This window comes from Culex quinquefasciatus, chromosome 2, assembly GCF_015732765.1.
Source record: "Culex quinquefasciatus strain JHB chromosome 2, VPISU_Cqui_1.0_pri_paternal, whole genome shotgun sequence".
NCBI lineage: Eukaryota > Metazoa > Arthropoda > Insecta > Diptera > Culicidae > Culex > Culex quinquefasciatus.
Window position 1 is genome coordinate 3,276,895 of NC_051862.1, and position 26,962 is coordinate 3,303,856.

Sequence of the window (26,962 nt, forward strand, 5' to 3'; positions counted from 1 at the left end):
TTAAAAAAATGAAAATACTCAAAATTTTTACAATACTATGTACTTTGAAAAAAAATTATTTGATTACCCATATTGTAAAAACTGAAATTTTGAAAAGTTTCACAAAAATACGTAGTTTTGTAAAAATTTGGATTATTTTCAAAAAAATATTGTTATTACATTCGAAATGTATGAAAATATCCCGATCGTGTGATACCCACATTGTTGAAACTGAAATTTTGAGAAGTTTTTCAAAAATACGTAGTTTTGTAAAAAAAATTGAGTATTTTCAAAAAAATGTTGTTATTACATTCAAAATGTATGAAAAAATCCCGATCGTTTGATCGTTTGTAAAAACGGAAATTTTGAGTATTTTATTCGATAATACGTAATTTTGAGTATTTTCTAAAAATGATGTTATTACATTCGAAATGTATGAAAAAATTCCGATCGTTTGATACCCATATTGTATTTTTTTCAATAAACATAGTTTTGTGAAAATTTGGAGTATTTTCTGAAAATGTTGTTATTATATCCGAAATGTATGGAAAAACCTGATCATTTGATACCCATTTTGCAATAACAATATATTTTTGGACTCTTCAGAGAAAAAAAAAAATGCTTTTTTGAAATACAGGAAAAATACGTATTTTTGTGAAAGTTTTCATAAAATAATAATTTTAATGGATAAGTGACATCATCCCGAATCCAAAACACTATAATTTTTAGATGTTTGCATGATTTTTCATACGATTAAAGCCAATGTCTCCCATATTCTTTATGTAAACTAATGTCAAAAACATAAACAATGACTTTTAAAACCCGCCGTTTGACACGCATGATTTTTAAAACCCGCCAAACAAATCGCAGCAAACTGGTGGTTGCTCAGGGAAAATGTCCTTGTCAAATAATTTCTGTTTTCCTTTGAAACGGTGGTAATTTTTCGGTGGCACAGTCGTTTTTAGTTTCCTGATTCTATAGATTGATTTTTATTGAAAAAGCGCTTAGTTTTTCTTGATATAAAACGCGATAAAGGGAGAAGGTTTTTAAATACGTAATTTTTGTTAAATTTAAATCCTCGCTCATCCGTTTGCACACCGTTTCATAAGAAAACATAACGGTGGACATAGTTCAATTTGATTCATGAATGTTGGTTTTAGGCTTTTAGCTGGCTGAAAAGCTAAAATTCACGCAAGAAAGCAAATATTTAACCTCAGATATTGTTTGCTTAATGCTTTTCCTGCTCCAGCAAAAGAAACAGAAAGAATCTGAATTACTTCTTTGCTCACTCTTTGTCCGAGGCAAAAAATGATTGAAGAAAACTTAAGAAGTATAGTGCCTTGAACAAGTAACTAAGTAAGATAAAAAAAACAATAATGGCATTAGGTTCAATTTCAAGTTTAATCTTTGTGCCTATTTTTTTAAATTCAAAAAGAATAATTTGTCAAGAATGACAGCTTAAAAAGGTTCTAATCAATTTCGAAATAATTGTTATTGATCATTTTGATTTCAAGCAACACAACACACAAACACCTCTCCCCCTTTTTCTAAAATCGTTTGTATTTCACCTTGTTTAAAATTTAAATAACACATAATCTACTAATAATATACGATCATTATTCGACTTCAGATTCAATTTGACTTTGAAATATATTTTTTCAATTTTCACACCGAAGCGCCAGAAGTGATCAGGGGGACGACTTCACCTTCCTTCATCCGTTCAACATCCGGAACCACATAATTCCATTTTGATGGGACTATTGTGATGAATGAATGGGATCCGGATTCCTGAAATAAATTGACCACTTGTCCTGATCTCGGTGCGATCCGGTCTAGTTTAAAACCAGGACCTAAACAAACCAAAACGGTTTCAAAGGAAAACACTATTTTTTTGACAAGGACATTTTCCCTGAGCACCCACCAGTTTGCTGCGATTTGTTTGGCGGGTTTTAAAAATCATGCATGTCAAACGGCGGGTTATAAAAGTCATTGTTTATGTTTTTGACATAAGTTTACATAAAGAATAGCCAAAAACCCATAAGCTCTGTGCTTCAGTTAAGCACTGGGCCGTGCTTAACCGAGACAACTGAACGGTGCAAAACCGAGGCATGACTGTATTTTGGTAATTAATCACAAGTTTACATAGTTTTCATCCTTTGAAATTAATCGTGTGCTCCCGAAATTTTTTTTTCGAAAATTTCTGCAAATTATTTTTAAGAATTTTCTTTTAGATATTCAAGCAGTGCACGAGCCGCAACGAATGTCTTAAGGCTCATTTTAATGCGAAATAAGCTTAACTCTGCGATAAACATAACGTAACGTGGTAGTAAACAAACCAAAAATAGATCAAAAGAGGGAGAGGAAAAAGAGAGAGAGCAACATTTTTGCTTCTCTCATTTTTTTGACATTTTGTGCAGGGTTGGATCAAAAACAGTAGAGGCTATCTGGAAATCAGAAATATAAAGTCCAAAACCGGTTGCTTATCAGCTGTAAAAGCGCATTTAGTGCAGATGTCAAAACAACTTAGCTGTAAGCCACAGCTGGTAAAGCGCTTCTAGTGCTGCAATCTGACTTGTTTTAGTGCTGTTTGGTTACTTGGGATGTTAAGTCGAAAATAAATGTTTTTGTGCCTTTTAAAATGTTGAGGTATATTTGAAAATTTATAAAATTTTCTAATTGGAGTGGTCGGAAAATTTTCGGATACTTTTTTTTTACTATGAAAATTAGACGCAAGTTTGCTTAGTTATCGTCACATAAAAATTAAAATATATTTTCGTGATGTGGAGAAAACCTCGTAAGTAAGTGTTCATTCTTTAGTGATTTTCTTTCGGAGGCTTTATCTGTTTGAAAAAAAAAAAAAAAAAATTAGAGATAGTAAAGCTTGGTTTAGACTTTAACAGGTAAAAAATCACGTTATCACCAAAAACTTAATTTTTAAGTGGGTAACTTTTTTAGAGTGTATCTATTGATTCTGAGACGACTAAGCAATACCTACAACTTTGCCGAAGACACCATATCGATCATGCAAAATGATTTTTTTTATTTTGGCTGGAAAAAATAATAGAAAAGTTTCCTCCCTATAAAAAAAATACCAAAAATTAAATCAACATTTTCTGATCAAGCTCAAAATGGTAGGTCGGTTGATACGACAAAATCGGACCACACCCTTCTTTTTGACAACACTCCCAAGATTAGCTTGTTTCTAAAAAAATGTTGAAAACCTCCATTTTCAAACGGTTATATCTCTTTAACCGCAATTCATACAAAGTCGAACCAGAAATCATTTTAAAGAAAATGGACGTAGAATCGATTTTAATTTTTCAATCAACAATTGTTTTTCAGAGGTTGTGCCAATAAAAACTTCACATTTAGCGCATATTCATCGTGTTTCTGAGAACACTTTAGACAAGTCAACCAATTTTGTTCATTGTTTTATTTTCAATTCACGAGATATTTAATTTTGAATATTTGTAACCAGCGTTGCCAGATTATTTTTGGGAGTTCTGTATTTTCCTTAAAAAATAGTCTGTATTTGTAATGTTGGATTTGGAGCCAAACAAGCAAATTTACAAATGTTAACAATAGATTCAAGCTTTTTGGTCATCTTAAATTAAGATTCAACAACAATTATTTTAAAATTTTTAAATTCATTTTTTTTAGAATTCTGTATCAACAGATATTTGTGATTATCGGGATTGAAAAATTTGTAAAATGCAGATTTTTCATTCGAATTAAAAAAATAAAATTCCAGAATTGTACAAAGTGATCAAACTCTCACCGCCATACAGTCTTACCACACATTCCTTCCTGCAATCCCTCCACGCATTGCAGTGGCGCTAGCAGTCCACAATGGATTATTGTGATATTCCCTTATTATTACGCCCCGGGGCTCAAAAGGCTCAAGGAAATAAAGAGCAACTCGTTGACAAAACAATGCCCACGCCCGGCTTAATGATGTTGATTCACTCCTTAAAAAGAAGTCAATGGCGATCACTTCGCTTTTTATTATTTCTCTCTCAAAAGGGACAATTGTTTCCCATGCCTCCGCTGGGAAAGGGTTGAAGAAACCGCCGCCGCAAATCCGGATCGCTTCTTTTCTTCGCAGGCAAAATTGGCCACCGACCGGAAAATTATCAAAGCAACCGATGAAAAGGGGGTAAATAATTAATTCCTTTAATTTATGCAGTTACACACTCAGCCTACTGCTGCGATGCACACTGGTTCTTATCGCAGGCTGCTCAGCTGCAGTCAGGCCCGGAGTGGACAATGCCGCGCCTTGTTTGGGCCACTTGGCAAACTTATGCTCCCAGGACGCGGCCTCCGTTGTGAGCCGTGGCCACGATCATAAGAATGCCGCGGACGACGACGTCAACGTCCAAGAGAGAGAGTGTGCCATGAATGTGATTAAGTGCGATACGTGTGCATGGTTTTGATTTAGTGTGCAATTTTACACAAAGAACAACGTTAGGTGGTACAAGTTCTTAAAAGGGTCAATCATGTTTTGTATTAAATTACAATATCCAAATGCTTATTTATTTAAAAGAGTCGAGCCATTTTAAGAATTAAGCCCTTTTACAATGATAGTCCTGAATCCAGCCTTCTCACGTAATGAAATTAATCAACTTGACCTTATTCTTTAAAGAACTGTTTTCAACTCAAGTTGACCAACTGTAAAAGCAAGGGTTGCTACGACGACGACGACAATGATGTGGGAAGAGATTATTTGTTAACGTGATTAGATTTTTTCCTCCGTGTTATTAATGCTTGAATAACGCGCAATCCGAAATCTGCTCGAGTGAATCATGCATGAAAAATAACCTCAAACCACAATGTGTTCTGTAATTTATATGCACGCGTCAGTTGGCTCGCAAAAAATAATCCATTTTCATGAGCAAATAAAACATCCGTCTTGATGTGGTGCACTTGGATGAGCAGCACAAAACGCAGCTCGTTATCGGCACTATATTTGCATTAAAGAGGCTCGCTTGGCGATAACTCCTGCTTGTCGTCTATTCACTTTTTTTTAAAGAGAGAAGAGTGACCGACGCCCACTCTTAGGGAAAAGGCTTCCGAAAAGGGCTTTTGTTTCACTGCGGCAGTCTCGTAAATTTGCATATCTAAAGTGCTCGTTCATATTCGCTAAGCTTGGCTCTAAGTTTGTGGCCTTTTGATTTTTGAAAACTTAGGAAAGAAGAGCATTGTGTTTCTGAATGAACAACTTTGCAGATCGAAAAATAACTTTGCAAGGTTACAAAAAACAAGAAATTTTCAAATTAAAAGTTTGTTCAAAATGAAAAAAATTAACCTTCTGGGTTTAATGCAGATTCAAAAAATACATTGAATTTCCCAAAAAAATACCTGTGCTATTTTTTTTACAGTTGAGTTACGAAGAATAGCAGGATTCCAGAAAACATTTTTGTATTTTTTAGAAGAGTAATACGTTTTTTTCGGAATTCTGAGTTCATTAACAGGAAATTCTCACTAAACGAAACGTTTCCATGGTAGAAAGCTGTCCATAATTGATCAAAAGGAGAAATTCATGATGAAAGCCAACGGCAGCAAACTTGATTTAAATAAAAAAGAATCATTGCATTAGTTCCGATCATGTGCATTATGTTCAATTTTCCCTCTCATTCGTCTTGGCTCGTATTTTTTTTCGTGCGCGCACTATCTCTGCTCCTTCAAACTCATCTCTGCTCCTTCTTCCCTTCCAATCCGTTAATCCACTCGATTGCACCCATTGATTGCATCCTCTGACTTGAGCTGACTTGGAGTTGCTCTCGACTCTCGACATTCCAAAGCTTTTCTGCATGATTCCGATTGGCGATTTTTTTCTCTCCCCGACTCCCAGAAACACTGCTGATTGCCATCGCCACGACCAGTGACAGAACCTTCTGCGCCAGGAAAATGAGCTGCATCGAGTGGGAGGATCGACGAGAGCGAAACTAAATTTCACGGTTAATTTAAACATTAAAGCTTCATCAGTTTCCGAAACGCAATCGCAATCCGAAAAAAAAGTCGAGCGCCGCACGGGTGGAATTGCATTTTACGCTGCAGAAGCTAGAGAAGCCAGTCAACGATACAAAGTATTATGATAATTTAGCCTGTAATAAATTGATCGGATCCCGAGTGCGGCGAGCAGCTCAGAAATTGAGTTTTTTTTTCTCTTCCCTCCTCGAATGCTCTGCTTCTTATCGAAAATTCTTCTCAATCATCTCCGCTCTGGCTCGGTCCATTTGGTTGGCCAGCAAATCTCAAGATACCAAAGGGGCCATCCAAGACCGAGCATAAGGTGACCCAGGCAAACGCATCTCCTTGGATCTGTCCTAGAATGGGTTACAGAGGGTAAGGGTAGTCGTTTTGGGATTTAAATTCGCATTTAAATTTGGCAACTGAATTTCGACTGAAATTGTAAAATCAAAATACAGCTTAATAAGCTTCCTGAGGGATCATCCATAAACAACTTAGTCTTCAAATAGAAAATTGTCCATTAAAAAATGTAGAAATATAAAACAAATAAAATAAATAAAGTTCTTTGGGAATTTGTGTGACCATGAAACAATTGTTTTAAGCTTTTATCATTGATATTTTCAATACAATTTTGAAATTTGTTTTCATTCCCTGATTTTTCGAGGAAATTTGCAATATTTTAACAACCGAAAAATTTTGTTTTTTTAGAATGAAAAACTCACAAAATATTAAAAGTACTAGTTTAAAAAAACTCTTCTCATATTTGAAAGCATGGAAAAATTATAAAAATATTGCGACAATCAAGAGTTGGCTGTTTTTTTAAAGCAAACAAAATATTAAAAAAAAAATTTTTAAGGAACTTTCCATGTTTGAAAGAATAGATAAACTAACAAAAGATTACAACTTTTAAAAATAGGTTGTTTGAAATAAATTAATCCTACAAAATATTTTATAGGTCGGACTTTTTTTTATGGAACTGCTCATGTTTGAAAACAAAGAAAAATCGTAAAAATAATACGACAATCAAGAACAGTTTGTTTTTAAAAAATGGAAAATCCATTAAAAAAAATTTTGAGGTCAGACATATTCTGTTTTAAAGAACTGCTCATGTTTGAAAGAATGGGACAACTCACTAAATACTCAAATTAAAGAAAAAAATTATGATTGGAAAACTTAAAAAAAACTGTAAGGAAGATATTCTATTTATTTCAAAAAACTGCTCATTATAAAAATATATAAAAATATATAAAAAATATATAAATAAAAAATACGAATTTGTTTGTCAGAAAAAAAATTAAGATAATTTTTTTTATTTCCGACCGTTTTTACACATGTTTAAATGGATGTATTTTATGTTAAAAAAATCACAAAAATATTATTATTTTTATTTTTTCCCACATTCATCCTTCGACCTTTTGTCGCACATCCATTTTATCGGTGGCTTGTTTGAAAAATTGAACTATAGGAAAAGTGTTGGAAAATTTTAGCATTCCAAAATGTCACATAATCAATTTTTTTTAATCTGTATTACTTTTATTTGTTATTTTGAGGCAAAATTCCCAAAGCCATAACAAACTTTCGCTACACTACTATAGTTATATCCTTATCTAGAAAAATGTATATTTTCTACAAAATACGAGATTGAGAAACAACTCAAGGATGTCAATCCGTTTATGAACAGGATTTAAATTTTAAAAATAGGTTTTGGGGGGTAAAACATGAAATAGAAATAGATTTTCACATCTTAAGATGTTTTTACTTCAAATGCTCGAAATTTGAAAAATCACGAAATCGTTTTATTTTTGGAAAATACCAAAAAAAGACTTCAAGAATCAGGCTTATAATGTAACAAAAAAGTTTATTTACTCAAATTTTTTGATATTTATAATATTATTAATCAACATGAAATCGTGATGCAAATTTAATTTTTCCGATATTTTTTTTTCCTAATTTGGACTTTTTTTAAATTAAAAAAATAAAAATTAAAAAAAACACGTCATTTAAACGATTGTATTAAAATTTTTAATTCGATAATATTTATATTTTCTTTTTTTCAAAAATAAATAATTTAAAAACTTAAAAAATTTCTTTGAAATTATAAAAAAAATACTTGAAAAATATAGTTTTAATGATTTTAAAATCGGAACATTTTTGAAAAAAAAACTAAAACTCAAAAATAAATAATTTAAAAACTTAAAAAATTTCTTTGAAATTATAAAAGCTTCCTTGAAAAATATAGTTTGAAAAATTTTAAAATCGGAACATTTTTGAAAAAAAAAACTTAAAGAGACTTTGAAATGTAATTGCTACAGCCCATAGGTTCAACAAAATATTGATTTCTCACATGAAATTTTGTGAAACATATCAATATTGTCCAAACATATAAGCCGATGCAGATATTATTCTAAGTTTTTTTTAAATCCATTTAAAAAAAGCTACAATTTTGAAATCATTTCAAAATACATTTTCCTGTATGTTTTTTTCATTTTCAGTTTAATTTGAGTCATATTGATATATAAATGAATTTATGGTTTTTTACATTATTCCAGTATGAAGATTTTAACATTGTCTGTAATAAACATTAAATTTATTGCGTCATTTGAATTTCAATTGGCATATTCATGCTCATACTTCAATTAATTCAGCTAAAGTGGGTGCCAAAAACTTTAATTGACCGATTCTTTGGCTCCTTTTAAAAAAATCCCAAGTTTTCTTCAGCATTTTGGCTGTAGTGGCAAAATAAAAGAAGAAACCCCCCAATGTTATTACATAGTTGGAAAGATAATTGATTTTCCTACAAAGAAATAGCATGCAGAATGAACCATATAGTATCTGTGCTTCCCCTGAAATAAAAATGTAGCGTGACGGGACAACATCGTAAAACTGGACTTTTGAAAGGCACACTACAAAAATCGCTACAGTTTTGCCAGTTTGATTTTTTTAAACTTTTGCTCTTCTACTCATTATCACAAATTAAAAAACGAATCTTTTGCTCCTTGAACTGAAAGAATTGGTTGAAATTTGAGTTTTTGCCAGCCATTTCTTTTCGTGACGGGACAACGAAAGGAGCAGATTTATGAAAAACTCATCTCCCGTTCAATGACTTGCAGACCACATTTGGTCAATATTTTTGGCTTTTAAGGTAAGAAAACGCATTTAAAGCACATTGCAATTATTGCATCATAATAAAAATGATTTATTTCATATTAAGAATCACATTGAAAATTGAAAAATGTGACATTTTGGTGTAGCTTCGCTAAGAATCGGTCAATTACACTAAAGTACCCAAATCCTTCAACAGTGTTGCCCGTAAATATAAATATTGAAATTGAGCCAATGTGGTCTAGAGTACCTATTTTTTTTAAACATCGTATTGGACAAATATTTGATCAAAACAATCTCACCTTACCCTAGTAATCGTCCGTTAGTACCTTTGGACATTCCGCATGGTCCTAAGTCTGCACAGAGGGAGCCTCTCTGCCCTGCAGTCCTTTCGGAGAAGGGGGAGCTGCAATTTGGGTCGGGCGTGTACGTCTGTACGGTACATTCTCTTATTACAGGGCTCCCAGACCAAGGCGAAATAAATAAATATCTGCCATTATTGTTTGTTGTCCTGTGTGTGCTGTATCGGAAAATATCTCTCCATCCTCCCAGATGTAATTTACATAAATTGCAGTTATGGTTCGCAGTGGTTCTACGGCTCTCCTGAGGAACCCACCACGATGGCCACGACGGCAAAGGGAACAATCCTGCTCAAGATTACTGCAAATCTTGTCACTGCACCCACTCTGGACCACCACCCCCCCCCCCCGTTTCACGGGGGAAAAAAAGTGTGAGCAAGATTCGTTCCTTAATTCGAAATCGATTTTGCCGGCAACTTTCGACACGTTCCACCAGCCAGAGAGTCCTTGTTGGTCAAAACTACGGCGACGACGACGTCGATTTATGTGCAAGTCATGCACAGTCACGTCACGTCGTATTTTACTCTCAAATTGATCTATCTTGCAAAACTCTTCTGCAACAGCAGCTCCAGCAACGAAGGTAGCACGAACAACGTAGCAAGCCATGATGGTCATGAGGCAAAAAAGTGCATCCAATTGTAATTTGTGCAGGGCTGCTGATTTGACTTGGGTTGCTTGGGTTTCTGTGTGTGTGACCACGTGGTCCATGTGCTCGAAAATGGGTTGCTTGGATGGTCGTTGGTGATGATGGTTTTGCTTTATCAAAGATTCCCTTTTTTTAGGTTATGTCACCACGTTCAATCATGATCGTGGTGATATTGGCTGTTTCGAGATTGTTACAAAATCTGAAAGCAGACAATATCGTTCAAAATCGATTTTTGAACGTAAATTGACGTAACCTTTGAAGTCAACCCCATCTCGATCGGGAAAAATCACTGCCACCCTACGCAATTAGTGCGCTCGCATGGTCCGCGCTGATCCCAACTGACCACCCCAATTACAACTGTTTACCCAGACAGCTCACGGCACAACTGTCAACACACACACACGTGGGGCCTGAAACCTCAGCGAATGCTCATGCTCGCACTCTCGTCGACGACATCAATAAAGCAAAAAATAAACAAGGCCCTACACGCGATAAATTTCCTTTCGCCCAATATCCGTTAATTATTTATGCAAATGAAGACCCCCCTCGTCCTACCCTGTATCGGAAGCGCCCGCTTTTTCGGGAGGGTAATTTATGGACTCACCACCAGCAGCCTCTCATTTTGGTCTACTGATGCGATGGTCAGACAAAATTCCTAAAGGGTGTACGAACAACTCGGCTGATTGGCCTGCTTCGATTTCGAGTCCAAATTTCGATCGTCTACCAAGTGACTGACTCACTGACTCAGTGTGCCTATGCCTACTGTGTCCGACTGTGTGGTCTGGTTGGTTCTGGTTCAATCGCGATGAGGAACTCTGCCTGCTGCTGAGCTGGGAAATGATTCGATTCTCGGGAAAAAGGCCTGGACTTGGTTGGTTACTTGGATTCGAGATCGGAACATTTTTGGAATAGCTAATAAATATCAATTCATTAGGGGGAGTTGAATCAGCAAGCAGCATTGATGCAGAATCAATGAATTGTCTAATCTAATCTAATCAGACCCTAGCGCAGCCAATCTTTCGAAGGGATCCTGGAGAATGCCTTAGGTTAGATGACGCCTAGCACTCTTCTTGTCATTTATTAACATTTGTAGTGCGCCATTGCATTAGAATGCATTGAAACATCACAAGCGTTAAAGCGGCCAGGCCTACTGCGTAAAGCCATATCGCAGAGATGACTCGTAATTGGGTTGAGTTTGAGCACAGAGTGTTCGAACAACAACACAATTCTGAATCGACAGGGGAGGAAGAAGCGTGGGGACACACCACCATACGCTCCGAGATTTGGTTGTATTCGTTGGGAGCACCATGCTAAGAAGGTTTGGTACTCCGGAACCCTCTGGGATGGGACATTGTATTTCCACGAATGCCCTGGACACTGTTTGCCGTGGTTATAGCGCCACAACTCGCTCTAATGCAGAATCAATGAATTGTGGCCAAAAAGGAAATGAAAATAATAAAAATATCAGAAAACTGTTTCAAAGAGTTTTAATTTTTTTTCAAATAGCTTAGGCCGATGCAAAAAAAAAAAATCAAATTGGAAAGTGATTGAATTCATGACAAAAATACAAAACCAGCAAAAGGTCAGGGTGAAATTTTCCAACATTTAAACTTAAGAATAAAAAAAACACCTTCAACATCATCAAATATATGCGCACACTTCATTACGATGATTACGGCGATTTGGCCGTGGCGCTTATGCTGATGAAATATTTATGTTCTAGCGAGGCTGATTTTTTGAGTTCTAACTTTGACTGGAGGGTGAACTCGGCGCGGTCCACATGGCCTTCGGGAACCATATGGTTCGGTTTCAAAAACGGTTTCGCCAAACGGACAGCAAAAAAAGGAGGGAGTTGCTCTCCGGGCCAGACATCCGCACAAGTCGAGAGCATGAAGGGAAACCCCCAATAAAACATGAGTCAGTTTGAGTCCGCGAGATTTTATTTTCAACTTTTATCTTTTGACCGAGGGGCCCCTCGTGGGCAGGAGAAAAGTCGTGGGGGAAAAAGGTAGGAAGCTAATCAAAATAATTGAAAAAGCATGATTTTTATTACAGAACAGTAATTTAATTGTAATTGATAAATTATAGAGTGCCTTTTGGGTGCTGCTGCTTTGAAGTTGTGAGGCCTTTATTTGCGTTTTATGTGAGCTGCAATTTCCACACAGGCTCAAGGTCGATCAATCAAGGTGAGCAACAACTGCTCTCTTTCACTCTACACGTCAGCAAGATGCTGTGCAAAACACTGACTGTGTGTAATAATACGCAGATGGCGAGATTTGCGCCAAGCCGCGTAATTTGGCATAATTTATAACGCATATACTTCGATGGTTTTCCCTCCGTGCTCGCATGTTGGCCTAATGCGTTGGAGTTTGTGGAAAGCCACGAGGAATCATAAATTCTCGATAATTATTCCACAAGTTGCTGGTTGCGAACAGCTCGACCTCCTCCACCGTCGAAAGAGCAAAACAGTCTGCTAATGATTTCAGCTTGATCGTAAAATATAACTGATGAGACGAGAGTGTGAGCAAGTGAGTGAGGGAGATGATTTTATGCTCTTTCTATTCTTCCTTGCAGGAGGGGCAAAAATATGTTGCTTTTACGCGGGAGACCTGGAAACGTTGACTTTATGGGTTTGCGAATTCTTCTAATTTATCAAAAGAGCTATGAGGATTTCCGGGCACGCAGAAAAATTTATAAAAACAAAAACAAAAACAAAAACAAAAACAAAAACAAAAACAAAAACAAAAACAAAAACAAAAACAAAAACAAAAACAAAAACAAAAACAAAAACAAAAACAAAAACAAAAACAAAAACAAAAACAAAAACAAAAACAAAAACAAAAACAAAAACAAAAACAAAAACAAAAACAAAAACAAAAACAAAAACAAAAACAAAAACAAAACCCAAAACCCAAAACCCAAAACCCAAACCCCAAAACCCAAAACCCAAAACCCAAAACCCAAAACCCAAAACCCAAAACCCAAAACCCAAAACCCAAAACCCAAAACCCAAAACCCAAAACCCAAAACCCAAAACCCAAAACCCAAAACCCAAAACCCAAAACCCAAAACCCAAAACCCAAAACCCAAAACCCAAAACCCAAAACCCAAAGGCACACGTCTGAACACAAGGCCCAAGACCCAACACCCAAAACCCAAAACCCAAAACCCAAAACCCAAAACCCAAAACCCAAAACCCAAAACCCAAAACCCAAAACCCAAAACCCAAAACCCAAAACCCAAAACCCAAAACCCAAACCCCAAAACCCAAAACCCAAAACCCAAAACCCAAAACCCAAAACCCAAAACCCAAAACCCAAAACCCAAAACCCAAAACCCAAAACCCAAAACCCAAAACCCAAACCCAAAACCCAAAACCCAAAACCCAAAACCCAAAACCCAAAACCCAAAACCCAAAACCCAAAACCCAAAACCCAAAACCCAAAACCCAAAACCCAAAACCCAAACCCCAAACCCAAAACCCAAAACCCAAAACCCAAAACCCAAAACCCAAAACCCAAAACCCAAAACCCAAAACCCAAAACCCAAAACCCAAAACCCAAAACCCAAAACCCAAAACCCAAAACCCAAAACCCAAAACCCAAAACCCAAAACCCAAAACCCAAAACCCAAAACCCAAAACCCAAAACCCAAAACTAGCCTGCAACGCGCTCCATGACATGAGATTTGGAAGAAGGAAAGTGATGAAGCTCCACTTTTTTAAGGGGATAAGGGAAAATCTCCACGTGATCTTTAAGCCGTTAAGTTTATTTTTTCAGATAATATTTATATCATCAAAAATATCAGTAGGTATAGCCTTCAAGGCATCTCACCAAATCTTTGATTCAATACTAATGCTATGATTATAATTCCAAGAATGTTCTATATTATTTCCCCCTAATTTGCATAGCATTAACCACCCACTTGGCCATCATCTCCATCATTCGACCACCTTAAAATGGCATGCAAAAGTGGTCACTGCATCGTTCAATCGCCCATTGAAAAGATTAAATCGTTATAATTAAGGCCAATTGAGTGAAATTGATTAAACTGCCACTCGACTCGTCCTCTCGTCCATCGACATGTCGGCGGTCGTCGTTCGTCAATATCTGAGTCCGCAAGTCGTGAGCTGCGTTTTGCTGAAAATAAAAACTTATGTTGCTAAATCGATCGTTTCGGCCTGCCTGCCACAGTCCGGAAGGTTCTGGGCAAAAACCCCGATCGCCCCTCTCCCCGCTCGAATGATTATTACTATTTCTGTTTTCGTGCAATTGAGCAAATTGGAATAATTGTTTTAATTGATTTTAATTGGTCGTAGGAAAGCAATTTTTTGCTTTGCTCTCTCTCTGTCTGGCTTCCTCTGGCAAAACGAACCGGTGGATTCCGGCTACGAACCGTCGATCGGGGATATTTGAGGGGTTCCCCACACTTCCTCCTCCCCCCCCAATGAGAACAACGGGTTGCATACTTTCAGGGAACGAAACGGGTGCCAAAAATTGGCGCGGAACCGCCACCGCCGCCACGACTAACTTTTATGAATGGAAATCGAAAAACAATTCACTCGAAATTTTGATGGTGTAACCAGCAGAAGGGACAGAGGGGATACACGGGGGGGAAACACTATAAAAATGTAAATTTCGGGAAACTAACGCGAAAACAACAATTGAACGCGAAAACGACGAGTCAATTGGAGCGTTATTATTTCGAGAGCCCGGAAGGGCTCTGTGGGAACAATTTTGGCTAAATCGATTTCGGTGCAATTTATTGCGAATCGAAACCCTAAACTCGAGTTAATTAATTTCAAACATAATTCTGACCACTTTCCAAATAGGCCCTTATCATTAACCAGGAAAGAGCTGCGCAGTGCCACAGGAAGTAATTGAAACGGAAAAACACACACACACAAACAAGGCTCATCAGAGTAGGCTTACAATTTTGGCGAAAAATAACAACAAACACGTACTGACAAGGGAATGTGCAAAAAAAAAAAAAAAAGGTTCTGGACTACTTCGATTGGGAATTTTAAATTGATTTATTTGGCGAACTCAAAATTGCTGGCCGCAGTCCATTGTGAGGACGAACGGCGATTGGTGAAGAGGACTGTTCCGAAAGATTTTAATTGATGTCTGTATATTGTGAGGGATGTGATTTTTTGTTTTCTGTTTTCATTTATTTGGTTCTTTTACTTTGGTTTTTTTTTCGACGCGTTGATGAGGTTCTGTAAATTTACTGTTTTTCCTCTCTTTTGTTCTGTTTTGGGTTTTTTACATGTTTGGATTGATTTATTTCTCATTCAGTGAGTCGAATATTTTTAATTGAAACGATAATGGCTGATGGGTGTTTTTTCGTTGAGGATTGCGAAAGGAAAGGAATTTGGGTAGAATTGAAATCAAGCTCTGGAAATACAACATATTTGTGGTATTTCCATTTAAGAGCGAGTTTTTCACCGATGTGAAACAGGTCGTAATTTTTGTAATTTTTGTAATTTTTGTAATTTTTGTAATTTTTGTAATTTTTGTAATTTTTGTAATTTTTGTAATTTTTGTAATTTTTGTAATTTTTGTAATTTTTGTAATTTTTGTAATTTTTGTAATTTTTGTAATTTTTGTAATTTTTGTAATTTTTGTAATTTTTGTAATTTTGTAATTTTGTAATTTTGTAATTTTTGTAATTTTTGTAATTTTGTAATTTTGTGATTTTGTAATTTTGTAATTTTGTAATTTTGTAAGTTTTGTAATTTTGTAATTTTGTAATTTTGTAATTTTTGTAATTTTGTAATTTTTGTAATTTTTGTAATTTTTGTAATTTTTGTAATTTTTGTAATTTTTGTAATTTTTGTAAGTTTTGTAATTTTTGTAATTTTTGTAATTTTTGTAATTTTTGTAATTTTTGTAATTTTTGTAATTTTTGTAATTTTTGTAATTTTTGTAATTTTGTAATTTTGTAATTTTGTAATTTTGTAATTTTGTAATTTTTGTAATTTTTGTAATTTTTGTAATTTTTGTAATTTTTGTATTTTTGTAATTTTGTAATTTTATAATTTTTGTAATTTTGTAATTTTGTAATTTTTGTAATTTTTGTAATTTTGTAATTTTGTAATTTTGTAATTTTGTAATTTTGTAATTTTGTAATTTTGTAATTTTGTAATTTTGTAATTTTGTAATTTTGTAATTTTTGTAATTTTGTAATTTTTGTAATTTTTGTAATTTTTGTAATTTTCGTAATTTTTGTACATTTTTGTAATTTTTGCAATTTTTGTAATTTTTGTAATTTTCGTAATTTTTGTACATTTTTGTAATTTTTGCAATTTTTGTAATTTTTATAATTTTTATAATTATTGTAATTTTTGTAATTTTTGTAATTTTGTAATTTTTGTAATTTTTGTAATTTTTGTAATTTTTTTGCTTTGTTTTTTTTTTGTATTTTTGTATATTTGGGTAGTATTGTTCTAAATTCAAGTTCCATTTATTTTGAAAAACATTTCTAAGGATTTTTCGTGTCTTCTGGAAGTTGTCTAGAATATTTCATATAGAATCTTCTCTTGAGTTTTGTGTGGTTTTAAATTTCTGGAAGTTTCAAATTCTATTCAACTCTCAGGTCCATTAGCTCAATTCAAACGCATTCAACTGACTTTTTCCTCTTGAATAGTTGTAAAATGTCCCATGAGTGCTCACTCGAAAGTCCAGCAAAAAGTGCAATTTTGGTCACCATCACAAAGGTCCAGTGATTGTTCTCTGAATGCAACTTCGATGCACCCAGGGCCATTACTAGCAATCAGCACCATCATCATCATCATCACCAACCAATTGACTCCTTTTTGTCCCAAATCTGCACCAGTTCAACACAGAGAGAGGGCACAAAAGCCATGAATATTCATCATATATCGTCCGAGCCACGTTTTTTCCTCCTTTTACACAAAGTCAATCAGAATGGGAGATAAATTGATGCAAATTATGATTTTTCACTCGCCCTCGAAAAAGTCACTGTAAAATGTGAACAAAACTACAATTTCACACCCCCAGCAGGAACCATTATCGTGTTTTTTTCCCAGCAAAAATAGCTGCAGCGTGCCATTCCGATCTAGTTGGCTTTGATTCAGTCATCATCATGGGTTTCGACTCGTTTTTTGTTAAACGTGTAAAATGAATCGAATTCTTGCCTCCGGAACTCGATCGAAAATGTGTTCTCCTCAATCACCCCCCGACACACATGATGTGCTCAACTGCATCGTTGCAACAGCTCGACTCTTTTGGTTTCGGTTGATGGGTTCCAGAGTTTTGGGGGCCTTTTTTGGGAAGAGGATGCGTTTTTTTGCTGTTGCAACTCCTCAGGCGCAGACAATCGTAAAATAATGGCACTGGTGCACAGGACTGGAAGTTGGCTTATCGGACGACGGATTCATTGGACGAAAATAACAACAGCAACACTGATGGGGTGATGATCATCGGTTGAGGGGTGAGTGGAATCCAGGGAAGGCAGTAGGCTGGTGGCGGAAATAGCCGACTGGATAATAGTTTTGGCTGGAAAGAGCGATCGATGGTAGTAAGCTTTGATATCGGTATTATGCAAACAAAAAGTATTAAATATATTTCAATTTGTGTATGTTTTTTGTTGAAATTAAGGTTATATCTATTTTTAATTCATTTTTCAAATCTAAACAAATATATTAAATAATAAAAAAATATCAAACTTGAAAAGAAAATAATCACCCAACTTATTTATCCAACACAACAAGACGCAGCATCCACTCAAAATGCGTTTGAATTTTTCCATAACTTTCAATTGTGAGCTAATTTCGCGCTGAATTTGAGTTCGCATTGTTGGTTTGTTAACTGCGTTGAACTCTCCGTTCCAATTTGGAAGAAGAACGTTGACCATTTAGAGATTGCGATGGGAGGGGAAATTTATTAATGAGCTTCATTGTCCTCGGAGGCCGATTGAATTCCGAGTTCTGAACCAAGCCAAGACATGGTACCTACCATCATCGCTCGCCAAAGTATTGTCAAGGGTTTAATCTTATCGTGTATTTCCAGAGAACGTATAGCGTAGAGTTAGAGGACATGTTTGTTGTTATTGCGTTCTGCTGGATCAGGAGGGCGATTAAGCCGGTACATCTCCGTCTCAAAGTCCAGGTCCGAGGACAATGCACCATCATCTTGTTCAGGCAAATCTTCATCTTCATCTCCCCCTCCTCTTCTTCTTTAGATTGTCTCTAAAGTTTGCCGGCAAGACAAGACCGCACCGTTGGTCGGTGCTTTCTTCTGCATATTAAATCAATTATTATATCTCGACTCAATAAACAAGTGTCCCTCGTGTTTCGCGACCAACCAACCGACCAGATAGAGTTAAGTAGAAGATGGAGGTCCCCGTTGGGGTCAAGTGGTGACGCCGGCGGAAAAAGACTCCACCACCTTCCTTCCACCCTCATCTCGCACAGAACATCTCTCTTAGTCCGTGTTTAACGACTACATTCAGACACGCAGTCTCCGGTACCACCTTTCTCTACCAGCAGGAGTCCAATGTGCATATATGAGCAAAGGGTTGAAACACTCTTCTTCCCTCCCGTCCCCACCCTCCCACCCACAGACTTGCGCTTATCAATTATTCTAATCCCATCCACCTAATCAGCATATTTATCCATTCATGAGCGCAGACACTTGTGCACACGGGAATCACTTGAGCGACGACGACGATGGCGATGGCGATGGTGTGAGACACTGGGATGTCTCTGCGTAGCTGGTGCTGCTGTGACCAAACGGTCACACCATCTTTGCTTCATCGAAGGGTTAAGTGGGGTTAAAATTTGAAAAATTGTTTTGATTCTGAGTACATAAATTAATATTTCGATTTGTTTTGTAAGGTATCAAAAAAGATATTATATTTTGGTAAATAAAAAAAAATCATTTTCTTATATTTATTTAGTTATTTATGTTTGATCAATTCATAAATTTAAAAAAACATGTATTTTTTCTACCAATAAACGAATCGATAAAAAAAACTTACAAATCTTTGTTGAAAATTCAAAGTCTTAAAAGTTTGATGCCATTCGTTCGTACCATCGAGCAAGATGTGTGGATATTAGCTAAATACGTAATGATCAATTTTTTGTTTCAAGGAAAGAATTCAAAAGATAATTCTTCAATATTCTCAAGTCAAATTAAAATTATAATAATTTCACTAATGATAAATGCAATTTTCGTTGGAGTTTATAGTCGCCTAATTTTGCCATTTTGAGATTCTAATTCTATTGAAAAAATTATAAAATAAAAATAATTACTTCGGAAGTGCAAAATGTTCAATTCTGAAACTGTCGTACACTTATCTGAAAACCACTACGAAATAATTGTGCTAGAAAAAATTAGTTTTGCAGCGAGCTGCATACACTTTTTTTACATTCCTGCAAATTTTATTTAGAAACTACGGATTTTTCAGTGAACATTTGCTTTCGTATGTTTGATCAATTCAATATCCAAAACAGTCTCAGGAAAATATTTCTATTCAAAACAAGTACTGACAAGTGTTTGTCACTATATAATGACAAAAAAAGTAGATATCTGTCAGTTTTTGAGGCAGCATTGCGACAATACTTACTTTTCCTGTCATTCTCGAATAACGAAACGGCTTCCTTGTCATAGCCAAAAATAATAGGTTCTGGTATAAGTACCTTTCAGCATGCATTCGAGTGCTAAAAAGTTCAACTTTTCAGCTCTTGTATCGAAAATTTGAGTTTGACACTTATATTAATGGCAAATAATTTTGTTTTGCATTTTTTCGGCACTCGTTGCATTGAATAAAAAAAAGTTTGACTATATAATAGAAGTCAATGCAACTTGCAAAATGATGATTTTTGATTACGTTTGATTTTCAAGTAGGGATTTTTTTAATTTGTTGATTTCACTTGATTGCATAAAACTATCAATATTAGCAAACAATAATAATAATGATATGTATAACGTATTTTCAATCACAAAGGTCATTCAAAAACATTCACTTTTTGTTGATCATAATACATAAATTTATAAATTAGACTCTCAATTGCCCAAATAAACATTCATAATTTGACCCCCACATTCGTACTTCAGAGACCGTAAACTGGGTTCGGACTACAATTTGAATTTGATAATCGATGCAGCATTTTTTATTCTTGCCAAAACCTTTAAAAAAATCAAAACATTGTGCAAATATTGTTGTCCCCAGATGACTAGACTACATTTTATGGCAAATTTTTATCCATCCCAAATTATTATGATTAGAGATTTTTCACAATTTCGCGGACAGCGTCATATGCGTGAAATTGGGCAATTTCGGTAAAATCACTTGAAATTTATTAATTTTCTAAAAGCGATGCTAAAAAACATCTTTATTCAACAAATCTTTCACCTGCAAAGCCTTTTAATTTAAATTATATTATTTTTCAATTTAAAAACGTCCTATTGTAAGTTGAAGAAAGGAAGACATAGATAATAAATGTATGATGCATACTTAATAGGGTGGTCCAAATCCGGACTTTTTTGGGGCTACCCTCTGAAATCAAAGATTGACCCATCACTAGGCTAAATTCCAAATTTGAGCTCATTCTGACCACGGGAACCCCTCCCTCCAATCGCTTAATGTTTGTATGGAAAAAATCATTAAAATGTATGGAGAAAAGCAACTGTTTTACTTTTTTACCTGTGGAAGGCGCCATAATTATCCGATTCTTACCATTTCTCAAATGTAGAACCTTCATTAAATTTAGAACAACTTTCCCGAAGACACCATATTTTTAGGATTTTTTCCCGCGAAGTTATTAGCGCCCAAAACTGACCATTTTTGCGCGGCCAGCTGTAAGGGGCTACCTAACAACGATATTTATTTCCAATTCGTACACGCACGTGCTCTCTCTCAGGTTCAAACTCTCTCACGAGCTTGCTTGCCTGCCTGCCTGCCTGTTTGCCTACAAGCTCGCGCGCTGTTTCTCTGCTTGGACTTTTGTCGTCGTCGTCGTTTTCGTTTGCTAGCCGCTGCGCTGCGTTCCTGGCATGTTTATTATTATTTTCAACAAAAATAGCAGGTTTGATAGGATATAAAATTACATGTTTTATGTGATTAACAAAAACTTGGTGTTTTGAGAAATTTCTGTGAAATTTGGTTTTCTAGAATCATGGTTCCCATGAAAATTGCAACTTTTAAAAGTGAAAAATCACTAAGCCTAATAAAAGGTATATTTAATAGTAGTTTATTCAACAAGTTACAAAAAGAGGATTTTTTCAGCATGAGTCGTACATTTATCTAACGAGGTTCACCGAGTTAGATAAATACGAGAAGTGCTGAAAAAAAAACAAATTTTGCAACGAGTTCCATACAACTTTTTTTGCAATTTCGAAAAACACACATTGAGTGAAATTTTAAGACAAATTTAAAATTTTCATGTATATTGCCAATAAATTGTTTAAATAAAAAAAAGGTTGAAAAGTGTTACTTTTCGAAACAAGTGCTGAAAATTTCAACTTTTCAGCACCCATTTCAGTTCTGAAAATTAGAACTTTTTAGCATTTATTTTGAAAAGTGTTGCAATTCGATTCTGTTATTTTTGATACAGAAAGGTAGGCTATTTCGGCGTTCAAGAATGACAGGAAAAAATCAATTTAAAATACATTCCTCTGCGTTTAGAATGATTTTCAGCATGTTTGGGATTTTTCAAAAAATAATTAAATTTATGAAAATTTTCGATGTACAGTATCGCAAATAGTTTTTTTTTCGCTTTTTTCTTTATTTCGTCAAATCTAACATTTGTTTAAGACTTATGATTGCAAAACAACTGAACTAGTGTAAGGCCGTTGCAAATATTTTTTGAAAAATTTAAGTTTTTTGAAAAAAATATTTTTTGCCCCCTGATTTTTCGGACAATTTTTGAAGGGGGGGGGGCGACATAAACTTTGAAAAATATTTGCAACGGCCTAAATTGCGCATAAAAAAATCGGTGTTATGTTTCTGTTAACGATAATTTTGATTATGATGAATATTTTAACCCAATGATCCCTTTTCCCCAATATTGAAGGTGAATTGCTAAAGTATCCCCCTCTCTCTCTCTTTTTGCTTCTTTGCTGGACACTATCATTCAGTGTTTATATCACCCACGCTGGTGTGTATGACTTAGGTGCCATACCTTTGGACGGTGTCGTATGCAACGCAAGAAAACCGTGAATAAGGGTAGAAAACCCTTTCACTTGATTTCTCTCGAGATTCACGACGCTGACATCGCATCACAAGGGACAAGCCTCACCACCACGCCGCTGCCGATTGAGGGCACCTCTGCAGAACTGATTTCTCTATTCGTGATGATGAGTTAATTTCCGTTTGCTTTGCAAAATATGAAAATTTCTGTCCAAGTGTACAGATGTCAGCCAACCCACTCAAAATGAATGAATCAACCTCTAAAAAAGGATGCCCCCGAGTTTGTCCCTCCAACACATCATAATTATATGCAAGGACACTTTCGACGCTTGTTTTCACCACTCGAGGAGCAGCATTTTCTAAAATCAACAACTTGTGGTGCATTATGCTGATGATGATGATGAGGACAGGACAGCTCTCGCTCTGCTTTGAATGGTACGAACCAACGAATGTCAAATGTCACTTCAGAGTGGCGAGGAATATATAAAAAAGTGGGGTTATGATTCAATCTCGACATCCTTTCAGAACATCCTCCCACACAACATGCAGTGCCTTTTCGAGTGATGAGCAGAGGGTTTTTATTTTTCATTATTTTTTTTTGCTGGCTGAAAACCAGTGTCGAAAGCTTTTTTCGAATCACCAAGAAAGGCTGTTTCGACTAGCAAGAGTGTGTGTTTTGACACTGATTTTAATATACATGTTCTTTCCTTTTCATAAAATTGCTTGTTTTTAGGATTGTCCCACATTTTTTTATCACCATCGTCGAGCAAAAGCTGCAAATTATATAAAATTCAAATGGAGAAAACATTTGAACACCGAGCTGGTGGTGGTTTTCGGGAGTGAGAAGAACATGCTTCGTGCACTTTACATAAATTAACATTATATCCCTGGAGGAAAAGAGTTATTTTTTATCTTTTTTTTTGCAGCTTGCAAGTCCACATATCATGCTCATTCAAATAGCTGGCTGGTGGACATTTGTCAGCAGAGAGAAGATAGTGAGGGAATTTTATTTTAGGATTTTTTTTAACGACAAATGAATGGCAGCTGTGGATTCCATTTCGAAAGGATGAATGAAGCTTTTTCCGAGTGATACTGACGGTGTTACTGACCAATGATTTTAAAAAAAAAAGTTAAGGGGATGCGGGAAATACAATTTCAAATTTTGATCTTTAATAAAGAAAAACAAGTATAAAGGCAGCACAAAAACCTGCAAAACATATATTTGAATTATTGTAAACATAGTTTTCCTAAAATTTTACTTCTTTACATCTGATTTTATATGCTTTTATTCAGCAAAACTATAAATTTGTAAACTTTTTTCCCAGGTTATTTTTGATAATTTATTTCAAAAACTTTGAAAACTATTTGTGTTGGCCTTATAATATGATGACAATTAACTTGTTTCATTGAAATGTTAATAGATATTAAAAAAAACTTTTTTTAGTTAAAAATAGTCATTTTTTTTAAATACACATTGACTATTAAAAAGGTAGATTTTTTTTTTATTTTTACAAGTTTACAGTTTTTAATAGTCATATTTTGAGTTATAAAAAATTGGAAAACAGAGTTGGAAAAGGGGTTAAAAAATGAATTCGGGATGAAAAGTTTCAGTTCAAATCAGTTTTGTACCCAATTTTAAATTATTTTAAACAAAAAATTATAAAAAACAACATTTTTTATTGGAATGCTCAAATCATACAATGTTTAAACATTTTAAATATTTTTTCCGAGAAAAAAAACTTTCTGATGAATGAATTATAATCCTCAAATCTATTTTTTCTGCAAGCACCTTTCTCACACTCTTTAGGCTGATACAAACGTTTCTATTTTTCAAATTTCAAGCTTATTCTTAAAAAAAAGTAAAAAGTTATGCTTTATACATCATTATCAATGAAATTATGAAAAAAAAATCCTTATGTTTTTAACCAATTGTGCAAGTTTTTCCATGACAATTATATTTAAAAAAAATGCTCCCTGATTTTTTGGGGCATTTTAGACAAAATTTTAAAAAAATGCAATGGCCTTATTTAATTTCTTTGAATTTGCAGAAATAATACGGTAAAAAAATCTGAGATGGATTCTTCTTTTAAACCTTTTTCCTCACGTATTGAATGTTTATGTGATGCATTTTTACTAATTTTTTTATATTTTTCAAAATATAAAATTATTATGTTGCCTGAAACTTTATCAAATATTTGATCGACCTTAGGGATTCTTTCTCGATCATTTAATTGAGAGTAGTTTTTGCCATCAAAAAAGACTTTTTATCAAATCAAAAAAGAACAGCAATACATGATAAAGTTTTGGGGGAAAACAAAATTTAAAAATAAATTAATGTCATAAAAAAAGCGTTTCAACAATTAAATTTTATTTCACGATATTTGTTTTAACAAAAATCTTTCTTAAACATTTTTTCTCCTACACCAACTAATTGGGATAAAATATCAAAAATATTTTTGATATTTTTAAATCATGAACCTATTGTTAGAACACCGTGTGTTAAGCAAACGAGAGCATTGAAGACTTCAGCTTTCAAACTCGTTTTCAGGATATGCGTTTCATTTTAAGCAAAACTAAAAAAAAAGAGATGCAATCGCAAATCCAACCACCCACAGTGCACTGCAGACCCATGAATCGACACTAGCTCAAATGTATGCTAGTTTATGCTTATCGTTTTCTTTTCACTCTCGACACGAAAGCTTTTGCCTTCTATTCATTTGGAACTGTGTTTCTGAAAAGAGTTGAATCTCCTTATTTCGATAAGAAGACAAAAAAACTTTTTTTTTGTAACACCATGCTCATTTCAGCACCTGTTAAGTCCGATAAAGTGCACTCTGGGTCTTAATTTGATTCAAATTAACATTTTTGAAAGGGTTGCATGATATCATTACACAACAAAAAAGCAACAAGAACCACCGAGCGAGGTCATAAATTAATCACACTTAAAATTATGGCTGCGAAATCTAACACGACATCTCCGCCAAATGTTTAAGGTTCCTTTAGAATTGTGCAGCTCCAAAACCAGAACGACAAGTGCCTCGCTTGCTCATTTGTGAATGTTACCGAAAAAAAAACGTTTTATTTACAACCGGAATCCATTATAATAAAACTGACATCTTTAGCAATTTATCTTATTTATGATGCATTGCAGGGTTGCCGTTTTTTTGTCGCTGATGACTAACTCAAGTGAGTGGAAATGACGATGCAATCTCGCAATTCCAAATCCATAAAATGCCGCCGGAATTGCAGGCACTTGTCACCTTTTTCTCATTTTTCTTCTCTTTTACGTAAAATGTGGTTCACCATGTGCTCGGAGAATGCTCATTTCGCAAATCCCTTCAGCGATTTTACCGCATTATTAGCGCGGCTCTGAATACAGGGAGTTAAAAATGAGGGAGAATATTGCACATTTTATTTTTGCTGCGAACAAAAATAAAAAAAGGGGGCTGTGAAAATTGACACGTCGAGATGCAACTTGACACACCCGGAGAGAGAGAGAGTGCACTTGCACGGGCTGGGTTCGAAGAGGGCATGGAGTTTTCAATACAGATTGCAAGTGGCGTGATAATAAGCGTGTTGGAAAGTGGCGACTAATTGAGAGTGTACGGGAAGATGAATCTACCCTTTTTCTAGGTTGAAAATTTTAAAGAGATACTGAAAAAGGCATTTTTGCATGTATTAGGTACATTAAGTTAAAATTGATACATTTTAGGTTGTTTTCAAAGTTTATTACATACAATGTTAAAATTTATGGTTTTTGAAAAAGTGGTTTGTAAACTTAATGAAATTATAAGTTGCAGTACGATTCAATAACTAATTTGATTCTGCTTTTTGATTTAGGTTAAAAACCTTTGAAATTGCATTAAATTTGTTCAACTAAACAATACCATATTTTACGAGATTTAATCAACCAGAAATACGTGCACAGAAAAAATTGGTTATAAAATAAATTATGTTTGTCCAATAAATTAAAAAAATGTGAAATTCGACTAGTTGTTTTGACATAGAAACTGTCAAAGACAAAGCAAATTAATTAATTGAAGTCGAAGAACTTTTGTCAGCAGTCTTAACAATAATAGTATGCAAATATTCAAAATGTATCTCAGGAAAGCATTTTCTGCTCAATTTGCTGTCTTCAGCAAAAGTAGCATACAACATGATGAGAATAAATTAGAAACCAATTATTACAATCCAAAAAAATACCGATTTAAATAACTTTTTTAAATAAAACTTAAAGCTTAGGTTTAACCCAAAAAATAAAATTATATTTTAGAATAAAATATGGAAAAAAAATTGCGAAGAAATATTTTTTTGAAGTTCATTATATTTTAATATAATTACGTATATTTTTGATTTTTTGAAATAGTGTCCATGTTTGTCACCGACTATGGTTTTTATATTTGGACAATGTTTATCCGACCTTTGGTTGCTTAGATATGGTCATGCAAACAATTACATTAAAATGAAATTTTTAGTGTTTTTCCAACTAGCCTTCATTTTTAAAATTCAAATCTGTGTGATTTTTGTCAAAAATTTATCAACATTTGAAAACCCTTGTGTAAAGTTTTCGATTTCGAAAATCCGAATAAAATGTTAACGATAAAATTATCGAGGTTCGATAACGATGGATCTAGGTTGTTAGATTATCAAATGTTAAATTATCAAAGCTTTCACTAAGAATATTTTTTTTTGATAATTAGAAAGTTGTTAAAAACGTATTGAAACTCAAAAAAAAATTTTATATGAAATA